Source organism: Diceros bicornis, chromosome 39 (assembly GCF_020826845.1).
Source record: "Diceros bicornis minor isolate mBicDic1 chromosome 39, mDicBic1.mat.cur, whole genome shotgun sequence".
Taxonomy (NCBI): Eukaryota; Metazoa; Chordata; class Mammalia; order Perissodactyla; family Rhinocerotidae; genus Diceros; species Diceros bicornis.
The window spans coordinates 13,456,594-13,475,833 of NC_080778.1; the positions used below are offsets into that span (position 1 = coordinate 13,456,594).

The window sequence follows — 19,240 nt, forward strand, 5'->3', positions numbered from 1 at the left end:
AAAGTCAGCAAGCCTCTCGCCTGGGGGGTACCTATAACCACTTTGCAGAGAGCATTCACTAAATTCTCCTGTACTTGGTCTTCAGCACCTTGAGAGTTGAGGCTCCTAGCGGAGTCTCCCACACTAGGAAATATTAGGATCACACAAAACTCGTATCATTCTAATACCCTGGTGATGAGTTGAAAAGCCCATAGATTAAACTGAAAGTCAATTTCCTTTAAATTACAATGTTAGTTTTGTAAATAAAGATCATTAAATAAATATGCTTACTAACAAATATGCTAATATTATTCTGTTTCTATTGTAGTGCGTAAACCTTAGGAAAGGGTTTCTTAGCCTCAGTGCTACTGACAGTTGGGGTGGATAATTCTTGGTTGTGTGGGGCTGTTCTGTGACCTGTAGGATGTTTGGCAGTGTCTCCGGCCTCTATCCACCAGATGCCACTAGATGCCAGTAGCACTCCCCAGCTTGTGAGAGTCAAAAATGTCTCTAGACATTGTCCAATGTCCCACACGGGGCAAAATCTCCACACACATGCCTCTCCCCCATCCCAGGCCCAATCCCTTCTGGTTGAGAACCACGCCCTTTGAAGGAAAGTTCATGGTAAAATGGTAAAAACGCAGAGCAAAGGTAAATTCCCAGTTGGAAAAACAATGAGATACATTTTGTCCCACTAAGTTTCTCAGCAGCTGTTTGAAATAATTGAAGGAGGCACTGATACTAAAGAGCAGCGGTTCTGTGGCCCCTTCGATGGTTCCCCTCCACGACTCTGTGAAGCCCACAGGAGACAATTTGATCAGTTTTCCATGATCAATGCTAATTAGGACTCTGATTGACCAAATTAACAGCAATCAAATACATAATTTAAGGAACAAAGAACTCCTGGGCAGTGCTGGTGGAATGGCATTTTAAAAGTTAGCTGCTTATTCCAAGGTTGTCCCTAAGGGTAGAGACATTTAATTCCCAGGTAGAATGTAAATTTCCCACCTCTGTGTTTCATGACAATTTTCTGATCCCCACAACAGCTTAGTCATGTTGCACTTTAATTATTTGGTAAAGTATCTGTCTCACCCACTGGGCCATGCGCTCTTGATGAATAGTGGATATTTCTTAATTATTATGTTGTCTATGACCAGCATATGGCGGGACCACTAAATAAGCATTAGCCAGATAAACAAATTAATACTATGCTTGATGATTTATTTTTTAAAAAATTTATTAAGTGGTTCTATGTGTCAGAAATTATTCTAGACCCTGAGAATAGAAAGATAAATTAGTGCTGATGCTTCCTCTGAGCATCCACGGCACAGTCAAGGTGAGAAGTCTAAAAACGAGTGGTTAGACTAGAATAGGTAAAAAGGTGTTAAGGAGCAGAGTAAGGCAAAGTGAAGACTAACCAGGGCTAAGCTCTATTTTTTCAGAGTGAGGAAAGAAATGGCTAAGTTAGGGTAATGCTTTCTTCTGCAAACCATACGTTCAATTTTTTGTCAGCAGAAGGAAATTCTGCATAAAATTATGTCTTGAAAATCAATTTCAGTTTGAATAATTAAATAAGGAGTAGTAGTAGCTGATTATTCTCTTCTTCCAAGAACTAAAAAAATTAGGAGCAGAATTGCACAGTGGAAAGCATAACAGGAATGAGAGTCGAAAAGTCTGAATACAAGGTCCAGGTTGGCACTATCAGGGCAGTCACTCAGGCTCCATATCCGTAATGTATGTGTTCTACTGTACTGAATGGATGGGTTCTGTTGTTGCCATAACAAACTACCAAAACCTTAATGGTTTAAACCAATGCTAATTTATTGCATTATAGTTGCATAGGTCCGAAGTCTGACATGGTTCTTACTGGGCTCCAGATGTCAAGAGGGCTGCATTCCTTCTGGAGGCCTTATCCAACTTCTAGAGGCTACTCATAGTCCTTGGCTTGTGTTCTCCTTCCTCCATCTTCAAAGCCAGCAACATAGCATTTCTCTAACTCTGCTTCTGTTGTCACATCTCTTTCTCTGACCTCAGGCAGGAAGAACTTGCTATGTTTAAGGATTAATGTGATTAGATATTAGATGGGGCCTATCTGAATAATGCAGGACAATTTCTTCATCACAAGGCCATACCTTTAATCACATCTGCAAAGTCTCTTCTGCCATGTAAGGTAACATAGTCACAGATTCTAAGGATTAGGATACGGACATCTTTAGGGGGGCATTATTCTGCCTACCACATGGGTAAAGTGAAATTGTCATAGGTAATCTTAGAGGTAACTTCAGACCTGAGCATCTGTGGCAGAGAACTGTGTCTGCCCCATACCTTCCCCAGGTGGCACACTCTTCTCCTGTCAAGGGAGTATATGAAGATATGACTGCATAGGGCTTCATTACTTGTAGTTCAACATCTTCAATGAGAATTAAAAAGCAGAAAATCGGGGGCCGGCCCGGTGGTGTAGTGGTTAAGTTCGTGCTCTCCGCTTCGGTCGCCCAGGGTTTGCAGGTTCGGATCCTGGGTGCGGACCAAAGCACCGCTTGTCGAGCCATGCTGTGGCAGTGTCCCATATAAAGTAGAGGAAGATGGGCACGGATGTTAGCCCAGGGCCAATCTTCCTCATGCACACACACAAAAAAGTAGAAAATGGGTTCAAACAGAAGCATGGCTGACTTGGCTTACTCATTAATAAGAACTTTCCAGATACTTGAGTTTGGTGGAGCACCATTGAAGATCCATGACAACAGCTGCTGATCAATCTGAGATGTGTAAGATTAAAGAAAAAGACAGCATAGATGATCTTTCTAGATCATTATAGATCTAGAAATCTTATGTGATTGTTACCTGTGTGAAAAAAAAAGGGACACAACCAGAGTTTCAGGTACCATATTATCAAAGGCAATTCTTATATAATAGATATACCAAATATTTTCCAAATTAAGAGAAAGAGGCCATGGAGGAGTGGTTTCTTTTTGGCAGTTCTCAGCTTTTCTGCACTTCAAATGTTGATAGCAACATCTTTTTGGGCTATGGGATGTTGAAAATGTGCCTCACCAACAAAACACCCTTTGGATTTGGGATTAGTTCTTTATTGTTGTGACAGGAAGAATGGAGGAGAGAAGTTGAGTGATACACTGTTCTTTCTATTTATGAAATGGCTTGAACACATAAAAGCTTCCTTCCTAGAAAACAAACAAACAAATAAATATAGTCCTCCACAGTTAGCAATTTTGTAACCAGGAAATTCTGAAGCATTTATATTTTTCTTATACAACTCTCTAGTTTGACAACTTTGTAGGAATGACTGTACTTTGAGAAATACTGTTTGGACGTTTTTACTGCTATGTTTTCTCTCCAGAAAAACCTACTTGGTAGAAAGCAGAATGAAGAAAAACTATTGAATCAATAAGATAATTCTAAAGTCTTAGAATTTTAGAATTTAAAGGAATAATAGAAGCCATTTCATTCAATCATCTACAAAGCATGGATCCACTCAGTAACATCATCTACAAATGGCTATCCAGATGTGATTGGACCTTCATCTATTCCTCACCATGCCAGTTTGTAGGGTCTTACTTTCTGGTGACCCTCACCTGGACGCATTCTAATTCCTTGCTGTTCTTCTGTACAGCACCCTGAGTGGAGCCCAATGTTCCTGCTGAGATCTGAGCTGTGAAGCATGGAAGAAATCTATCATCTTCTTTATCCAAGACATCATAAAAGTCTGTCATACCATTTGGGTTGCAATCACACAACAGGGTCAACATCCAGTGAGATGGCAACCAGTCAACCCCAGTGACTTGACCAAATGATGCTGTGCAGTTGTGTCCCTTCTACATCCTTGTGCAGGTAGTTGACATCTGTTTGTTTGCACTTCATCTGTGAAGATGTGAAGATTGTGACTCTGTCATTCAATGTTTCCCATTGCTCCCAATGTCATGACAGCCTGGAAATTCACGCCTCCTGGGCCATCAATTTGGAAATTCTCGCCTCCTGGGTCATCCTCCAGGGATCCTCCAGCTGTTGCTGGTGTCCTGGGCCAGGCTGACTGCAGACTTGCTGATGGCTGAGGGCCTCAGCATAAATCCCTCCCACTGTCCCTGGAACAATTTACAAGAGCTGGCCAAGTGCTTGTTGAAATTAAAATGCACATAGAATTTAACCAGTATGGTTTATGGATTTGTTTTGTATTTAATTTGTTATCTGTGGTTAGAATCAAGGAGAGTTTAAATGCAGAAATGTGAATAAAAAGATGAAATCCATTAAAATGGCAGAGCCAGGTTTCTTACAGGAAAGCTAGGCTGCCAATTGCATAGTCTGGGTTATGATTCCCGCAGGGTCTCCAGCTTAGAAGAAAACTCCTGCCTGTGCACTGATGCTTGAATCCCTTTAATTTGTAGCTACTGCTTAATTAGAAGTAAGCTTTAGATTAATATAGGTGGAAAGTTAACATATTGACATGATTTCACACTAAAGAAGAAGCAACTAATACCAGATTTGTTCCCAAGCAGATTTGATTCAGAATAGTAAGGTGAGGATGAGAGCGAATTGTTCTCAATTTGGTTCTGTAAATAGTTTGTGACAATTCATTTATCTGCACAACTGAATTGAGTGATTTGGGACTAAAATTAGAACAAACATGGCATGCGACTTGCAGTTCCTGAGGCAGCTTCTTCTCACTTCTTCCAAAATACTTTTGAAGAATCTGAAAGGATGAAAATTCTCCAAGAAAATGGAACACAGAGACTGACATTCCACTAGCTACCAGAAATTTGGAGAAAATTCCACCAACCACAAAACCAATGGAGAGGAATAGAGAAATATAATCAGAAGCGTTCCCAGATTTTGCTGCTTGGAGGAGCAAACTGGTCCCCATGGGAAGACAGCCTGGAGCTTCATTCCTCTCCCACTGCCTGCTCCTTGGCTCTGCATTCTAAATCTGAAGTAACCTGAGAATTGGCTGTCTCTCTGAGCTACACATGTGCCACTTTTGAAGTGACCTGAATATTATCTGCACCCACCTTCCATTAGAAATTTCCTTTTAAGCCATTTATTAGACTTCAGAGGGAAAAATAGGAGAGAAGAAGATGGGCAGTGATATGTGGATCCAGGAAAGCTTAGTTACAATTAATAAAGCAGAACAGATGGAAAGGAACCTGAAAAGTCATTCAATTTTTCCATGTTCTTTTGCTCAACCACTACTAAATCATTTCTCAACATGATTTAGTCCACACCACCTCAAATGATTCCATTTCTGTGTATCTCCACCTAACCATGATTTTGTCAAGCTTTGCAGAATTTAGTTTTGAGTATACAAAACAATAATCATAAAAAATACGCTTGTTTCAAGCAACATTTCTCCTCTCAGGCACTATATGCACTTGATCCCCATCCTTACTGTGCAAATATGAAACGCAGAGCTAGACACTAAAAACAGGGCTAAGCACTGACTTTATCAATCGGTCCTCTAGGTTTAGATCTGGGCTAAGGAGGATTCTATCAACCTCCTTGGACTTATCCTATTATCCTCCTATTAACTTTTCCTGGACAATAAATACGAAGAGCAAGGCTAAATTAGATGTTCTGTCCACTGACAACCACAAGGACTATAGACACATCCTCTCATTTAGAAAAACGAAAGAGGAAGATACAATGTGGAGTAATTGCTATTTCATCCTCAAAGATACTTCTGGAAATGACTTCACAAGAATTTTGTAAATGTAGTAAATTGTTTCATATCTTTAATATGATAGAAAAATTTATGAGCTCCATGAATCAGGAGTTGCAAGGATAAGAAGAGACTGTGTTGAGAGCAGAAGAAGCTGGAGAAGTAGCCATCATAAAACTGGAATCCGTGTTGGGAGCAGTAAAGAACAGAACTGATGCTGTGGAAAATGGAAACGATAATACGGGCTATAATTTTGAGAAACTTTCCTAGAATGCAGAAGAACAGAGATAAATAGAAACAAAATAGTGAGAGAAGATGGTAGATATGGAATATAGAGGAAAAAATGAACTAGCCTAGGTATAACTAAGGACCTTGAAGAAAAGACAACACTTAACCAAAGCAATAATAAATTTTTAGCAATGATAACGTTCTTGGATTGAACACCTATGTCTTCAGATCCAATTAACTTAAGTAACAATGAATAAAAACAGATTTGCATATAGACATATGAGGATAATATTTAAATGTGAAGACAAACAAAATATCCTAAAAGGATCTCACAGAGGGCAAAAGGAAGATTCCCTCTTTTTTGTGTGTGTGTGAGGAAGATCGGCCCTGAGCCGACATCTGCCACTCCTCCTCTTTTTGCTGAGGAAGACCGGCCCTGGGCTAACATCCGTGCCCACCTTCCTCTACTCTATATGGCACGCCTCCACAGTGTAGCTTGACAAGCCGTATGTCAGTGCGCACCCGGGACCCGAATCCGGGACACCGCCTCGGAGCGCGTGCACTTAACCGCTATACCACCGTGCTGGCGCCAGGAAGCTTCCCTCTAAAGGAACTCTTGGAGGAGGCAATCAAGAAGATGTGACCACCAGTTGACCCTTGAGCTGGACCTGGGCAACCAGAGGCTCCTCGCTCCCTTCCCTGCCCTTGGAATGTACACTCTGCCTACCGTTCCCACAGTGGGAGTTCTTCCAAGGAATAACTTTGAGAGAGTAAGGTGTCGTTGGGCCCATCTGGACTGAATACGTAACCAAACCCAGCAAAGGCCTCTATATAAACTTTTAAGGTTCTGGTGGGCAGGTGCAGAGGTCTACTCATCTTGCAGTCACCCAAGACAAGCCTCGTAAGTAAGTTCCCTTGCTTATTAAAACTGCCACCTACCAATCTGGAGCGTTCTGCCACTGTCTTCAGTCTCGCCCTGCCCTCTGTGTATAGGGCCAGTTTACGAACCAACAGGAATACATCAGGCAGGCCTCAGAACTAGCCAGCAGTTCCAAATGCCAGAGAGCGATTGAGGAATTAGTATAGAGATTTCCAAGGGAAGAAAAAAACCCACAGTTGTGTACCTAAGCAAGTAGTCTTTTACATGTGACTATGACTGAAGGAACTTCTTAAACATGCAATTATAGAATAAGGATAATACATGCTTCACATAACCATTGTGAGAATTATATAAAGTCATAAATATGAGAACACTTGACTGCTACCAAGGACTGCATAAATGTAGGTTTCTATCGCCTGAGTGACAATCATAGGCATTTACTAAGATGAAACGGGAAGCGAGCGTATGAGGGATCTGCCACATACGAGGTTCTCCTTAATCTTTGTTGGGTCTGAGAGAGGAATGCCAATCTACCACCAGAGACGTCTTGCACTGAAATGTGACATTTGTTTGCTGGTGTCGTGGCTGACTTTCTGAGCCTCCATTTTCTGTTCTGTGACACGAGTTGTTGAGTCATCATATTAGTATATTCTTTTATTTTCTGTGCTAGGTTTCACTTTAGAGACACAAAACTTACTTTAGGCTGACTTGCTGGATAGATGAGTAGTGGGTTTCAGGTAAATAGCATTTTGATTTTTTATGACTGGTCAAATACACCAGTCAGGGTCTTATTTAAAAATGCAAACAATTAAACAGATAGGTTCTCTGTGTGTACACGATGCTTTAGAAATTATTTTTAAGCCAGGATAAAGGTTTGAAATGCTCCAACTCACAATTACCATATGATTCGGGGTGGGTGGGAGAGGCTATGGCTGTAATAGGTTAAAGAGGAGCACACTAAGATTTGTTAATGGAATCTCTATGTCGACTGTGTAGGAACTTAGAACAGATGAATAATAAAAGCCCTGCTTTAAAATCTGACCTTGTAGTTGAAAGATACACACTTGTATCATTACCAAGCAGTGTGTTAGGTAACATAGCTTATTCTTGGAAAGCAACAAAGAAGAGCATCTAAATGATATTCACACATCTTAATTAGTGTCGTTAGCAGTCCTTTTGCCATCTTTCATGAAAGCAATGGCATTACATTGCAAGCATCTTGTTATAAGCCAAACCGGGAAGTTAGATTTGAAGCCAAATCCTTAAAAGTGGTTTGAAGTTATGGCGCCTACATGACTAGAATGTCTCTCCGGGGTCCCTTCTTGGCTGCAGGATTTTTGAAAGCAATCAGCAACTGAGCCAGATGTGAAGGTAATGGTGACTCACCGGCAGCGTTACGAGAGCTCTGTGGAAGCCAGGATGCGAAAACGTAAGGAGAAATACGCAGACCAAATTTATTCCTACAGGCCTTCTCCCCATGACTGACTAGTGAGTTTAAGAAATATCAATGTTTCATCTATGAATTCAGTATCTGCTATCAAACAGCTGAAGGAATTTGAGAACTAGGTTCTGAAATTTACTGAAAAAGAAGCCCTGCTAAAAAGCCTTGTTATTGAAAAATAATGGTTTTTCAGTAGCTTCTTGTGGGACACATGCAAACTGGTATAATTTAGGACCCATCCTATAATGGGTGTATTTTAACTCTTTTACCTTCTCTGGAAACTATAATGCACACTTCAATTTTGTTGTTGAGTTCTCTTCTGATTCTAAAAGTACTACATCCTTTAAGTGATGTTGGAAAGAGACCTGGCAAATTACAAAATAGAATGAAGAAGAAAGAAAACAAAAAAATTTGCAAGCTTCCATTCAGCCTTTTTTTCTATATATGATACTTTCTTTTCTATATAATTATAATTATGAATACATATGTTCATAAATGTGATATTTAGCTTAAAGGTAGTTTTCTTTTTGTCACTTTCTTATGTCATTAAAATTTTTCAAAAGCATAATCTATATAAAATAGCTTAATTTACAGATACATCATAACTTATTTAACTCATCACTTATTGTTGGACATTTGAGTTATTTCCAATTTTATACTATCGAAAATAATCCTGTGTTAATATATTTATTCAAAATTTTTATTTACATCTCTAATTATTTTATTAAAATAGATTCCTAGAAGCACCATTACTAAGCCAAAGAGTATATCCATTCTTAAGGCTCTTCATACATACTGTCAAATGGTTTTAGAAAAGTTAGGGGCCGGGCCAGTGGCTTAGCGGTTAGGTTCGTGCGTTCCACTTCTGCGGCCCGGGGTTTGTAGGTTCGGATCCTGTATGCGGACCTACTCACTGCTCATCAAGCCACAGTGAGGCAGCGTCCCACATAGAAGAACCTAGGACTAGGATATACAACTATATACTGGGGCTTTGGGGAGAAAAAAGAAAAAAAAGGACGATGGGCAACAGATGTTAGCTCAAGGCCAATCTTCCTCAAAAAAAAAAAGAAAAGAAAAGTTAAACCATTTTATACTCCTACCAATTGTACATAAAGGGGTCCAACTTGCAAACTATTTCATTTTCGCCTTTGATTTTACTCTTAGTTAATAGTGAAGATGAATGTTTTCACATTTATTAGTTCTTTGTGTTTTCTCTTCTAATAATGATCTGTTTTATCCTTTTGAACACTGGCATGTTAATGGTAATTATCTCTTGGAGTCAATTAAGTCTATGTGCATTAATAAGCATTTAAATTTAGGATCTTGTAATGACAATAGAAAGATCAAGATCTCATCCTACACTATAGAATGAAAACTATATACTTAAATACAATTTTGTAAACAACAAACCACAAATAATATAATAGATTGTGGCAGATTCCACTGAAAATCTGAACAATGCTGCCTAATGTTTTGCTGTTTAACCATTTCAAGCTCATTTATTTGTGGGCTACATTAACATAGTTATTTAAGGTCAATTGATTATGTCTTTAAAATTAACATATTTTTGGATTCATAGTAGAACAAAAATGGGGTAATTATAACTAAGGATCTCTTACAATACCAACTATGATATTATTTTATAAGACAATTTTTACAACATTAACATTCATTTCTCCACCCCTCATACACATCTAATTGGTTTTGTCATTTGGTTTTTTTTGCAAGCAGTACAACTATGTTTGTTTTTAGGCAATTCTGCTACTCCACTTTAAGCATTCTAAACACTTAAAATTCTTATAGAAATATTTTTTGAGTGTTAACAAAACCAAAATTCTGGAACTTTTGATCCTTTCTGCAGCAAAGAAATGATTTTATTGCTGAAACAAAATACAATACTATAAAGGTGCATTAATATTTTCATTTCATTTCATTTATGACAAGGCCAGTTAACGTGGTTCACCATTGAGGTGAAAATAATCTCAATCAATTACATTCACACATTTTTCTTACTTTTTGCAGGTAAATACAGAGTTAAATTCTAAGGCAGTTATTATAGCAATAGCATTTTCTATTCCACCATGTGAAAATTTCTAGAAAATACGTCAAGAATTTGCTCTTAGAAACACCTCATTCCAACAAAATAGAGACCTAATGTGGAAAGAAACTTCTGAGAGCAGCTCAACTTTGTATCTGTAGTTGTAAAAGTATAGGGTCGAAATTTTTTGCTAAAAACATTTTGAAGTTAACTGAAAATATGTTTGAAAGGCCTTATTTTTATTTAGCTTTAAGTGGTCTGTTATTTTCTATTTATTTTTCTCCCTTAAAAAATGCCTTTGTTATGATAGCCCTCTCTTCTGAGACATACCTGTCTCCAATTTGAGTTCTGGTCCTAAGGTTTATACAACTTAGCAGTAGGAGTATTTTTTCTTTCTTCTCTTCTCCTATTATGGGCAATTGTTTTAAAATCTTGCCTATCACATATTACTGACGTATCTTATTTTTAAAAATGCTTGCTACTTTCTTTCATTATGAGGCAGAAATGTGTCAATTCATCATACTATCCTATTTAATCATTGACCAGAAGAAATCTAAACATTCCCATTTTATTCCAGTTCAAATAACTGATCATAAAAAAAATTCTAATTTGGCTATGTCTTTCAGATCTGTTAAGCAGAGCAGGAAATTTTCGGGAGAAATGCCATACATATGACCGTGAATAGAAAGTAGTTTGCCTGTATCCCACACAAAAGTAATTCAGACGGCTTAAATATATATAAACATTTAGAAATGTGGATTGAACAGTCAAATATCTTCTTAAGATGTTTCACTTGTAGTTAATCATATTTACATATTTAAAATTCACACATTAGGTTTATACGTACAGTCATGCTTCGCTTAACAACGGGGATACATTCTGAGAAATGCATCATTAGGCGATTACATCACTGTGTGAACATCACAGAGTGTACTTCCGCAAACCTAGATAGTACAGCTTACCGCACACCTAGACTATACAGTACTAATGTGAGACCACCACCATGGTATACGCAGTTTGTGGTTGCCCAAAACGCTGTTATGCGGTGCATGACTATATACATGTGTATGTACATGCATGTGTGTGGATTGCTTTTTCTCCTTCCATTTTACATGAAAACAATTTACCCAGCTCTTCACCTGCATGGTTGACATCAGTGATCAATGTCTTCATCTTTATTAGAGTTGACTTTTGAGTCACCTAACAAAGTTTTCTGGGGTCTTGATATTCAAAATGGGGTTCTGAGACCAACAGCATTGGCATAAAACATCCCAGGCCCTGAATCAGAATCTCTATTTTCAGCGAGATCCCCAGATAAGTGTGCACATTAAGGTTTGAGAAGCATTGCTGTACAGAATATCATCTTCATTTCTAAGTACAATTTTTAAAATAGAGCATTCCCTTCATCTGGGTATGTGCTGACAGAATTTAGTCCCAGGCTACAAATACCTTCACTTGAACATTATGAAAAGCTTTCCACTTTGGGCTATAAGAACATTTTCATGATCTGCACAGCATAACCACTGAATATAGTACTTTTTAAAATGCAGTTTAATTGACTTATTAAAACATCTAGGCCTAGAAACTAGGAGATTATGCTTCAAAAAATAATGGCTAAAGGTGTATTAAATTTATCTTTTCTTAATGTTTTAAATCTATTTAATCATGGGCTTCATAACCATCCCAAACAAGCGTTGTTTGAGGAGGCTTTGAGGAAATATATTTTCTCCAAAGACTATTCAGTTGTTAAAAAATAAAGTCACTAAGGGAGAGATATACCCAGTGGTATAAAAAACTTTTTAAAAATTGGAATACAGGGAGGGTTAACGTGGGGGGTGAGTAAAAGCCTTACCTTATATTTGGGAATACAGTCATGTGCCACATGACGGTTTGGTCAACAATGAACTGCATATACGATGGTGGTCCCATAAGATTATAATAGAGCTGAAAAATTCTTATCACCTAGTGATGTCATAGCTATCATAAAGTCGTAGTGCAATGCATTACTCATGTATTTGTGGTGATGCTGGTGTAAACAAACCTACTGTGCTGCCAGTGGTATGAAAGTATAGCACATACAATTATATATAGCACATAATACTTGATAATAAATGACTATGTTACTGGTTTATGTATTTACAAGATTGTACTTTTTATCTTACTTTAGAGTGTATTCTTTCTACTTATAAAAAAGTTTACTGGAAAATTGTATGCTGTGTTCTGCCATCAACAGCCTCATATATCTCGGGTTTACCAAATCTCTTGATTGCATCATTTTCTCTTGTGTTTGACTTAGTCTCCTGTTGTTTTGTTCATCATGGCCACTAAGTGTACAAAATCCACTGCTAATGTTGCCAGTAAGAGGCCACATTGAGTGATTGACCTGGAAACACAATTAAAAGTGATTAAGGACATGAGGGTAGAAAATCAGCGATGGTTACTGCTCGCCAGTCAGGCATGTCCCATTCCACCACAGCTACAATCTTGAGGAACAAGAACAAAGTGACGGAAGCTGTTAAAGGATCTGCTTCATTGAAGGCAATGAGACTAACGAAAATTTGAGAAGAACCTATATCAGACTTGGAGAAGCTTCTAATGACCTGGATTCAAGACCAGACATAGAAGCATATCCGCCTCAGCACCATGACGATCACAGCTAAAGCAAAAGTTTTGTTTGCGCTGTTGAAAGAAAAGGCTGGACCCAACTATGATGTTGAATTTTCTGCTAGCTCTGGGGGGTTTAAAAGAGTCAAGAATCGTTATTCATTACATAATGTGAAAGTGAGTGGTGAGTCTGCGAGTGCTGGTGTGAAGGCAGCTGAAGAATTTCTGGAAACTCTAGATAAATGGATTGTGGAGGAAAATTACTTGCCAGAGCAAATATTCAATATGGATGAAACTTACCTATTCTGGAAACGGATGCCTGAAGGGACTTTCATCCATAAGGAGGACAAGGCAATGCCAAGTTTCAAGACTTTTAAGGATAGGAGAACAATCTTTCTTGGGGGCAATGTTCTAGGCTACAAATTGAAACCCTTTGTGAGCTGGCACAGTGAGAACCTCAGGGCCTTCAAGCATATCTATAAGCGCACACTGCCAGTGTACTACAGGAGCAATAAGCAGTCTTGGATGACCCAGGTCCTCTTCCAAGATGCCCTCCTGAATTGCTGTGCCAGTGAAATGGAGAAGTACTGTTTGGAAAATAACATACCTTTCACGATTTTGCTTATTGTTGATAATGCTCACAGAAATCCTTCTTTCATTGGTGATCTCCATCCTGATATCAAAGTAGTGTTTCCCCCTTCAAATACCACCTTTTTGATCCAACCAATGGATCAAGGAGTTACAGCAGGTTTAAGGCCTACTACATGAGGGGGACCTTTGTCCAGGCTATTGCTGCAACTGAGAAGACACTGATGCAGTTCTGGAAGGATTACAACATCTATGACTGATCAAGAACCTTGCTTGGGCTTGGGGTGATGTCACCAAGGAGTGTATGAATGCCATCTGGAAGATGACACTCAAGAGGTTCATCTAAGACTTCGAAGGATTTGCCAAGGACGAGGAGGTTGCAAAAATCAACAAGACTATGGTTGAGACAGCAAACAACATTAACCTGGGTGTGGGTGAGGCTGACGTCGTGGAGCTCCTAGAGGTGGTTGCTGAGGAACTGAATAATGAGGAGTTGTTGGAACGGGAACAGAAATACATAGCTGATGAAGAGGCAAGAGAAAAGGAAACTGCAGGAAAAGAAAAAGAAGAAAAATCCCCAAGAAAATTCACAGTGAAGTGCTTAGCAGAAGCTTTTGCAGATCTCAACCAGCTCCTTAAAAAGTTTGAAAACACTGACCCCAACACCAAAAGGTTTCCATTAATAAAGAGGAATGTTCATGGTGCATTATTTACTTACAAGTAAATCTGTGATGAAAAAAAGAAACAAACAAAGCAAAACACCACAGACATATTTCTGAAAAGAGCGACACCGCCTCAAGGAGAGCCTCAGGCACGTCCTTCAGGAGGTGTTCCAGAAGAAGGCACTGTTAACATAGGATTCAACAGCTTCATGCATGTTATTGCCCCTGAAGACCTTCCAGTGGGACAAGATATGGTGGTGGAAGACAGTGATATTGATGATCCCAACCCTGTCTAGGCCTAGGCTAATGTGTGTGTTTGTGTCTTAGTTTTAACCAAAAAGCTTAAAAAGTGAAAAAAAAAATTAAAAATAGAAAAAAGCTTATTGAATAAGGATATAAAGAAAAAACATTTTGTACAGCTGTACTATGTGTGTGTGTGTGTATATATATATATATATATTTTTTTTTTGCAAGGAAGGACTTGCCCTGAGCTAACTTCTGTTGTCAATCTTCTTCTTTTTTTTTTCTTTCTTCTCCCCAAAGCCCCAGTGCATGGTTATATATCCTATTTGTAAGTCCTTCTAGTTCTTCTATGTGCGCTGCCACCACAACATGGCAATTGACAGACGGGTGGTGCGGTTCCGCGACTGGGAAACAAACCCAGGTCGCTGAAGTGGTGAGAGCGCCGAAACTTAACCACTAAACCATCAGGTCTGGCTCTGTACAAGGTATTTGTTTTAAGCTAAGTGTTATTACAAAAGAGTCAAAAAGTTACAGAAAATTAAAAAGTTTATAAAGGAATAAATTTACAGTAAGCTAAGATTAATTTATTATTGAAGAAAAAAATATTTTTTAGAAATTTAGTGTGGCCTAAGAGTACAGCATTTATAAAGTCTACAGTAGTGTACAGTAATGTCCTAGGCCTTCACATTCATTCACTACTCACTAACTCACCCAGAGCAACTTCCAGGCCTGCAAGCTCCTTTCACGGTGAGTACCCTATACAGGTGTACTATTTTTTAATCTTTTATATTGTATTTTTACTGTACCTTTTCTATGTTTAGGTACGTTTAGATACACAAATATGATTGTATTACAATTGCCTACAATATTCAGGACAGTAACATGCTGTACAGATTTGTAGCCTAAGAACAATAGCCTGTGCCGCATAGCCTAGGTGTGTAGTAGGCTATACCATCTAGGTTTGTGTAAGTACACTCTATGATGCTCACACAAAGATGAAATTGACTAATGATGCATTTCTCAGAACGTATCCCCTCATTAAGCAATGCATGACTGTATATGGTTCTTACTGAACGAATTTAAATATAAGTACTGGCAGAACACTTCATCTCTTGCTCTATTTGGGGATGATCAAATGTGATACATGCTTGCAGGTCCTAATGGGCATGAAAAATATTTCTTTCTTTCTCAATAGAGTAGCTGGAGACACAGACTCCACGTATGCATATACATACCTATACAAATGGATGTCTATTCACCCACCACACACACACACACGCACGCAGGCACACACACACGCGCAGACAACCAACCACAATATGACAGGGGAAATAATGCTTCTAAGAAGTCCAGATGCCTCAAGAACCTGGCTTAACATTAATTTCAACTCGACAGTGAAGGTTTTCAGGTGAATCTGGTTCCTCCTGAATTTAGATGGCTTCCCCCCACTGTAATTCATAGGAACCCATCAGGTTTCCCAGTGTGACTCCAAGATGCCTCTTGGTTTCTGTTGTTTTTCTCAATCTTGCTGGCTAAATAACATAGTAAGCCTAATAAATTCAAATAAAACTTCTGATTGGGTTGGCAGCAGTTTAACAATCTAGAATAATTTACTGATCTCAGAGACTTCATGTGAGTCCATAATGTTTAGACTAGAAATAATAAAATGCGCTCAATTGATTAAGCTGTTTGTAGACGTCTAAGAATTAGCATATTGTATAATTGCAAATATTTTATAATTATCAAGTATGGCTGATAAAAGGGTTCAGCGCTAGTGACGGCTGGACTGATAACCTTGATGAGAGGAGAATCTCAATGAAAGGGAATTCTCTGTGGACTGAACAGGGAGAGAGCCAGGGGTTCTCGGAGCCCAGCTTCCCACTGCTTGTTACTGCTCATGCTGCCAGGGTTCGCCAAAGCCCCAGGCGTTGGAATGTCATTGGGGGGTGGCACAGTCCTGAGAAAGTGCTGTAATGAGACCCTCGGCCCCCGGAGAATGGTTCCTACTGAGCGACTGAGATCTGTAGAACTCAAATTATGAAGGCGAAGTGTGGAAGACGGATTGGGCATCTCATCAGCATAGTTTTCTAATAAGGTCTGTTTTGCTTTAGTTTGTTTTTAAATAATTCCTCATGGTTTTCTAGTTTTTTAGGGGGGAAGAGATCAATTTAATATTGTTGCTAATACTTTTACTTTCCTAAAAGTAACACATATTCATGATCCTTAAAATCTCAAATATTACGACTACTAATAAATGAAAAGTAGAATTAATCACCCCTCACCCTAGTCACACTTTTCAGAGGCAACCATTTTAAAGTTTTTGTTTTTATCCTTTAAACTTTGTAATTCTAAATATGTTTTAACCTATATTTTTTGTTTTATAAACTTTAGGCAGCAAATAAATATCTCCCTCTTTAAAAAACCATTGTTAACTTCTGTTAACTTTTAAAAATCAGTCCCACTTCTTCTCTTGCTTACTTTTAAAATAAGATAATTATTCTCCTGATTCCTCGTCTGTAAACTTAATACAAGTCTGTTGATTGTCTGCTATGTAAGATGAAGAGGAAAGTCATGCCTATAGTTTCAAATTTTGCACATTCACATTTTACTCTGTACATGTAAGTCTTCTGTGCCTTGTCTATGGATTAATTCTATAAACTAGAAACTAATATAATTTGCAAAGTTTTAATAACATAATTATACAAATATAATTTGTTGTAGATCCATGTTAAGTCACTTACAGGAAACTACTAAAATCCTAGGTCACTAAGCTTAGCCCTTTGAATAAAAATATTGAATGCCAAGGTTAAATGGATTATCTTTCCTTATATTTGTTAATTACTTAAAATTTATGAAATACCTTACTTTTCTGCATATTGTGATCCTTTTCTTTTATCTACAGCTATTTGTTTCCCTGGGGTTTTTAATCATCTTCCATGTTTCCCAGTTTACAAAAGGAAGATATGTCTTTTTGCCAAACAGCAAAGATATTTCAGATTTGATTCTGTTGGAAACAATTCTTCCTATTATTCTTCATATGTAAATTCTTACTTCCTGTTCTCACTTGACTTGATTATTTCTAGGCCTTTATACTGCTGATAGTGTGTGATTTCATCTCATTACACTCCTCAGTTTTACAGTTTCTTTTTTTTTCAACAACGTTACTGAAATATAATTCACATACCATAATTAATTCACCCATTTAAAGTATACAATTTGGAGAAGGAGTCAAGATGGCGGCGCAGGCAGACTCTGAACTCACCTCCTCCTGCAGACATAGCCAATTTACAACTACTTGTGGAAAAATTACCCCTGAGACAGAACTGAAAACTGGATAAGAGGAACTCCTGCAACAAGGGACAATCCTGATTGAGGTGGAAGAGGCAGAAACTCCCTTCTGGAGAGGAAAAACACCACCTTCACCAGCCGCAGCACCTCACGGCCACCGGGAGCAGCTCACAGGTCCGCAGCCCTCCCTGGAGGAGCGGAGCCCTGAGCCGGGAAGCAACCCCACTGTGGGCAGTTTGTGGACCCAGCACAATCGAGACCAGCGGCATAACATCTGACTTTGCCTGCTGCTAGAACATTGAGGAGTACCCCCAGAAAACCTGGTTCACAAAGAAACTAAAACCGGCTCTTAAAGGGCCTGTGCTCAAACTCACCTGTTTGAGAAAGCATCCTAAAATCACCAGAAAGAAAGGTGCACAGTGCTTTGGTGAAAAGAGACTCACCTGATAGGCTCTGAGTGCATCTCTGTGAGAGGTGAGACCTCTCCAGGGACTGGGACATTGGCCATGGCCATTGTTGTGGCCTGGTGTGGGTGTGCTGACACAGACGCCACTGGAGTTCTCCCTGGGACCTGCTAGCCCAGGGTCTGCCCCACCCGCTAGAGCACCGATTTAACCCAGCTCAATCAGGGCGGGCAGCCCACCCTAGAGACTGGCCCCACCCAGCAACTTGCCCTCAGGCAACCTGTGGGCCAGCATAGATTGGTGACAGGATTCTCTGCAGCCTGGCAACGGAGCTGACTTCAGTGGGGCAGGGCGTGCACAAGGAGCAGGTGGAGAGTGTGGGGCAGTGGTGGAGTGTGTGGGGCTCCCGCCGGGGAGAGACTGGGTCCACGTCAGGAGGTCAGGGTGCACACACGGGGCAGGACTGTGTTGACTTTGTTTGTGGACCTGTGGGCGGCAGGGCTTGTCAGCTGCAGAAGACTTGTGCTTCTCAAAGACCCACATAGGGGGTTTGCCCCACCTTCCCAAGTCTGAAACAGTTGGGTGCTCCTGTACCTGAGGCCAGCCCCACCCAGCTGCAATCCTCAGAGAGCTGACAAGAGACCTAAAGGCTGGAGGCTTATAGCAATTGTAAGCCCCTGAGCCTAACAACCTGCCACACTGGGGGCCTACACACTTAAAAGAAATACTGCAACACAAATGTGGTATTAGAAGGTGCAGCCAACTGTGCTGGGGATCCCCACACCCGATAAAGAGACTGAAGGGCCCACAACAACTACAAGCAGCTGAGCATTACAACAGCTGGCCAGGAACATAACTCGGCCTACCTGGACGCATACAGGTAGAGCAAACAGGCCACAACAGAAGGACACAAGTAGCCCACATAGGGGTCACCCCTGGAACATTAAGAACTGAGGGAAGCACACTGCAGGACTCCTAAGGCATCACTTGTATAAGGTCATCTATCCAAGAGCAGGAGATGTAGTTGACCTACCTAATAAGTAGACACAAGCACAGGGAAAGAGGCAAAATGAGGAGACAAAGGAATACATTCCAAGTAAGGGAACAGGACAAAACTCCAGAAAAGGAACTAAGTGAAACAGAAATGAGCAACCTACCTGACAGAGAGGTCAAACTAAGAATGTTAAGGATGCTCACTGATCTGGGGAGAAGAATAGGTG

General features: G+C 39.6%; 1 long non-coding RNA gene across 1 annotated transcript in view; it reads right to left on the reverse strand.

Annotated features, from left to right (window-relative positions):
• The window catches only part of LOC131399789 (uncharacterized), a 36,376-nt gene extending 18,257 nt beyond the window's left edge, over nucleotides 1–18,119 (reverse strand). The window contains exon 1 of the long non-coding RNA XR_009217228.1: nucleotides 18,060–18,119. This is a non-coding gene — a long non-coding RNA (uncharacterized LOC131399789). The remainder of the gene's footprint in view (nucleotides 1–18,059) is intronic.
• Nucleotides 18,120–19,240: the final 1,121 nt, after the last annotated feature.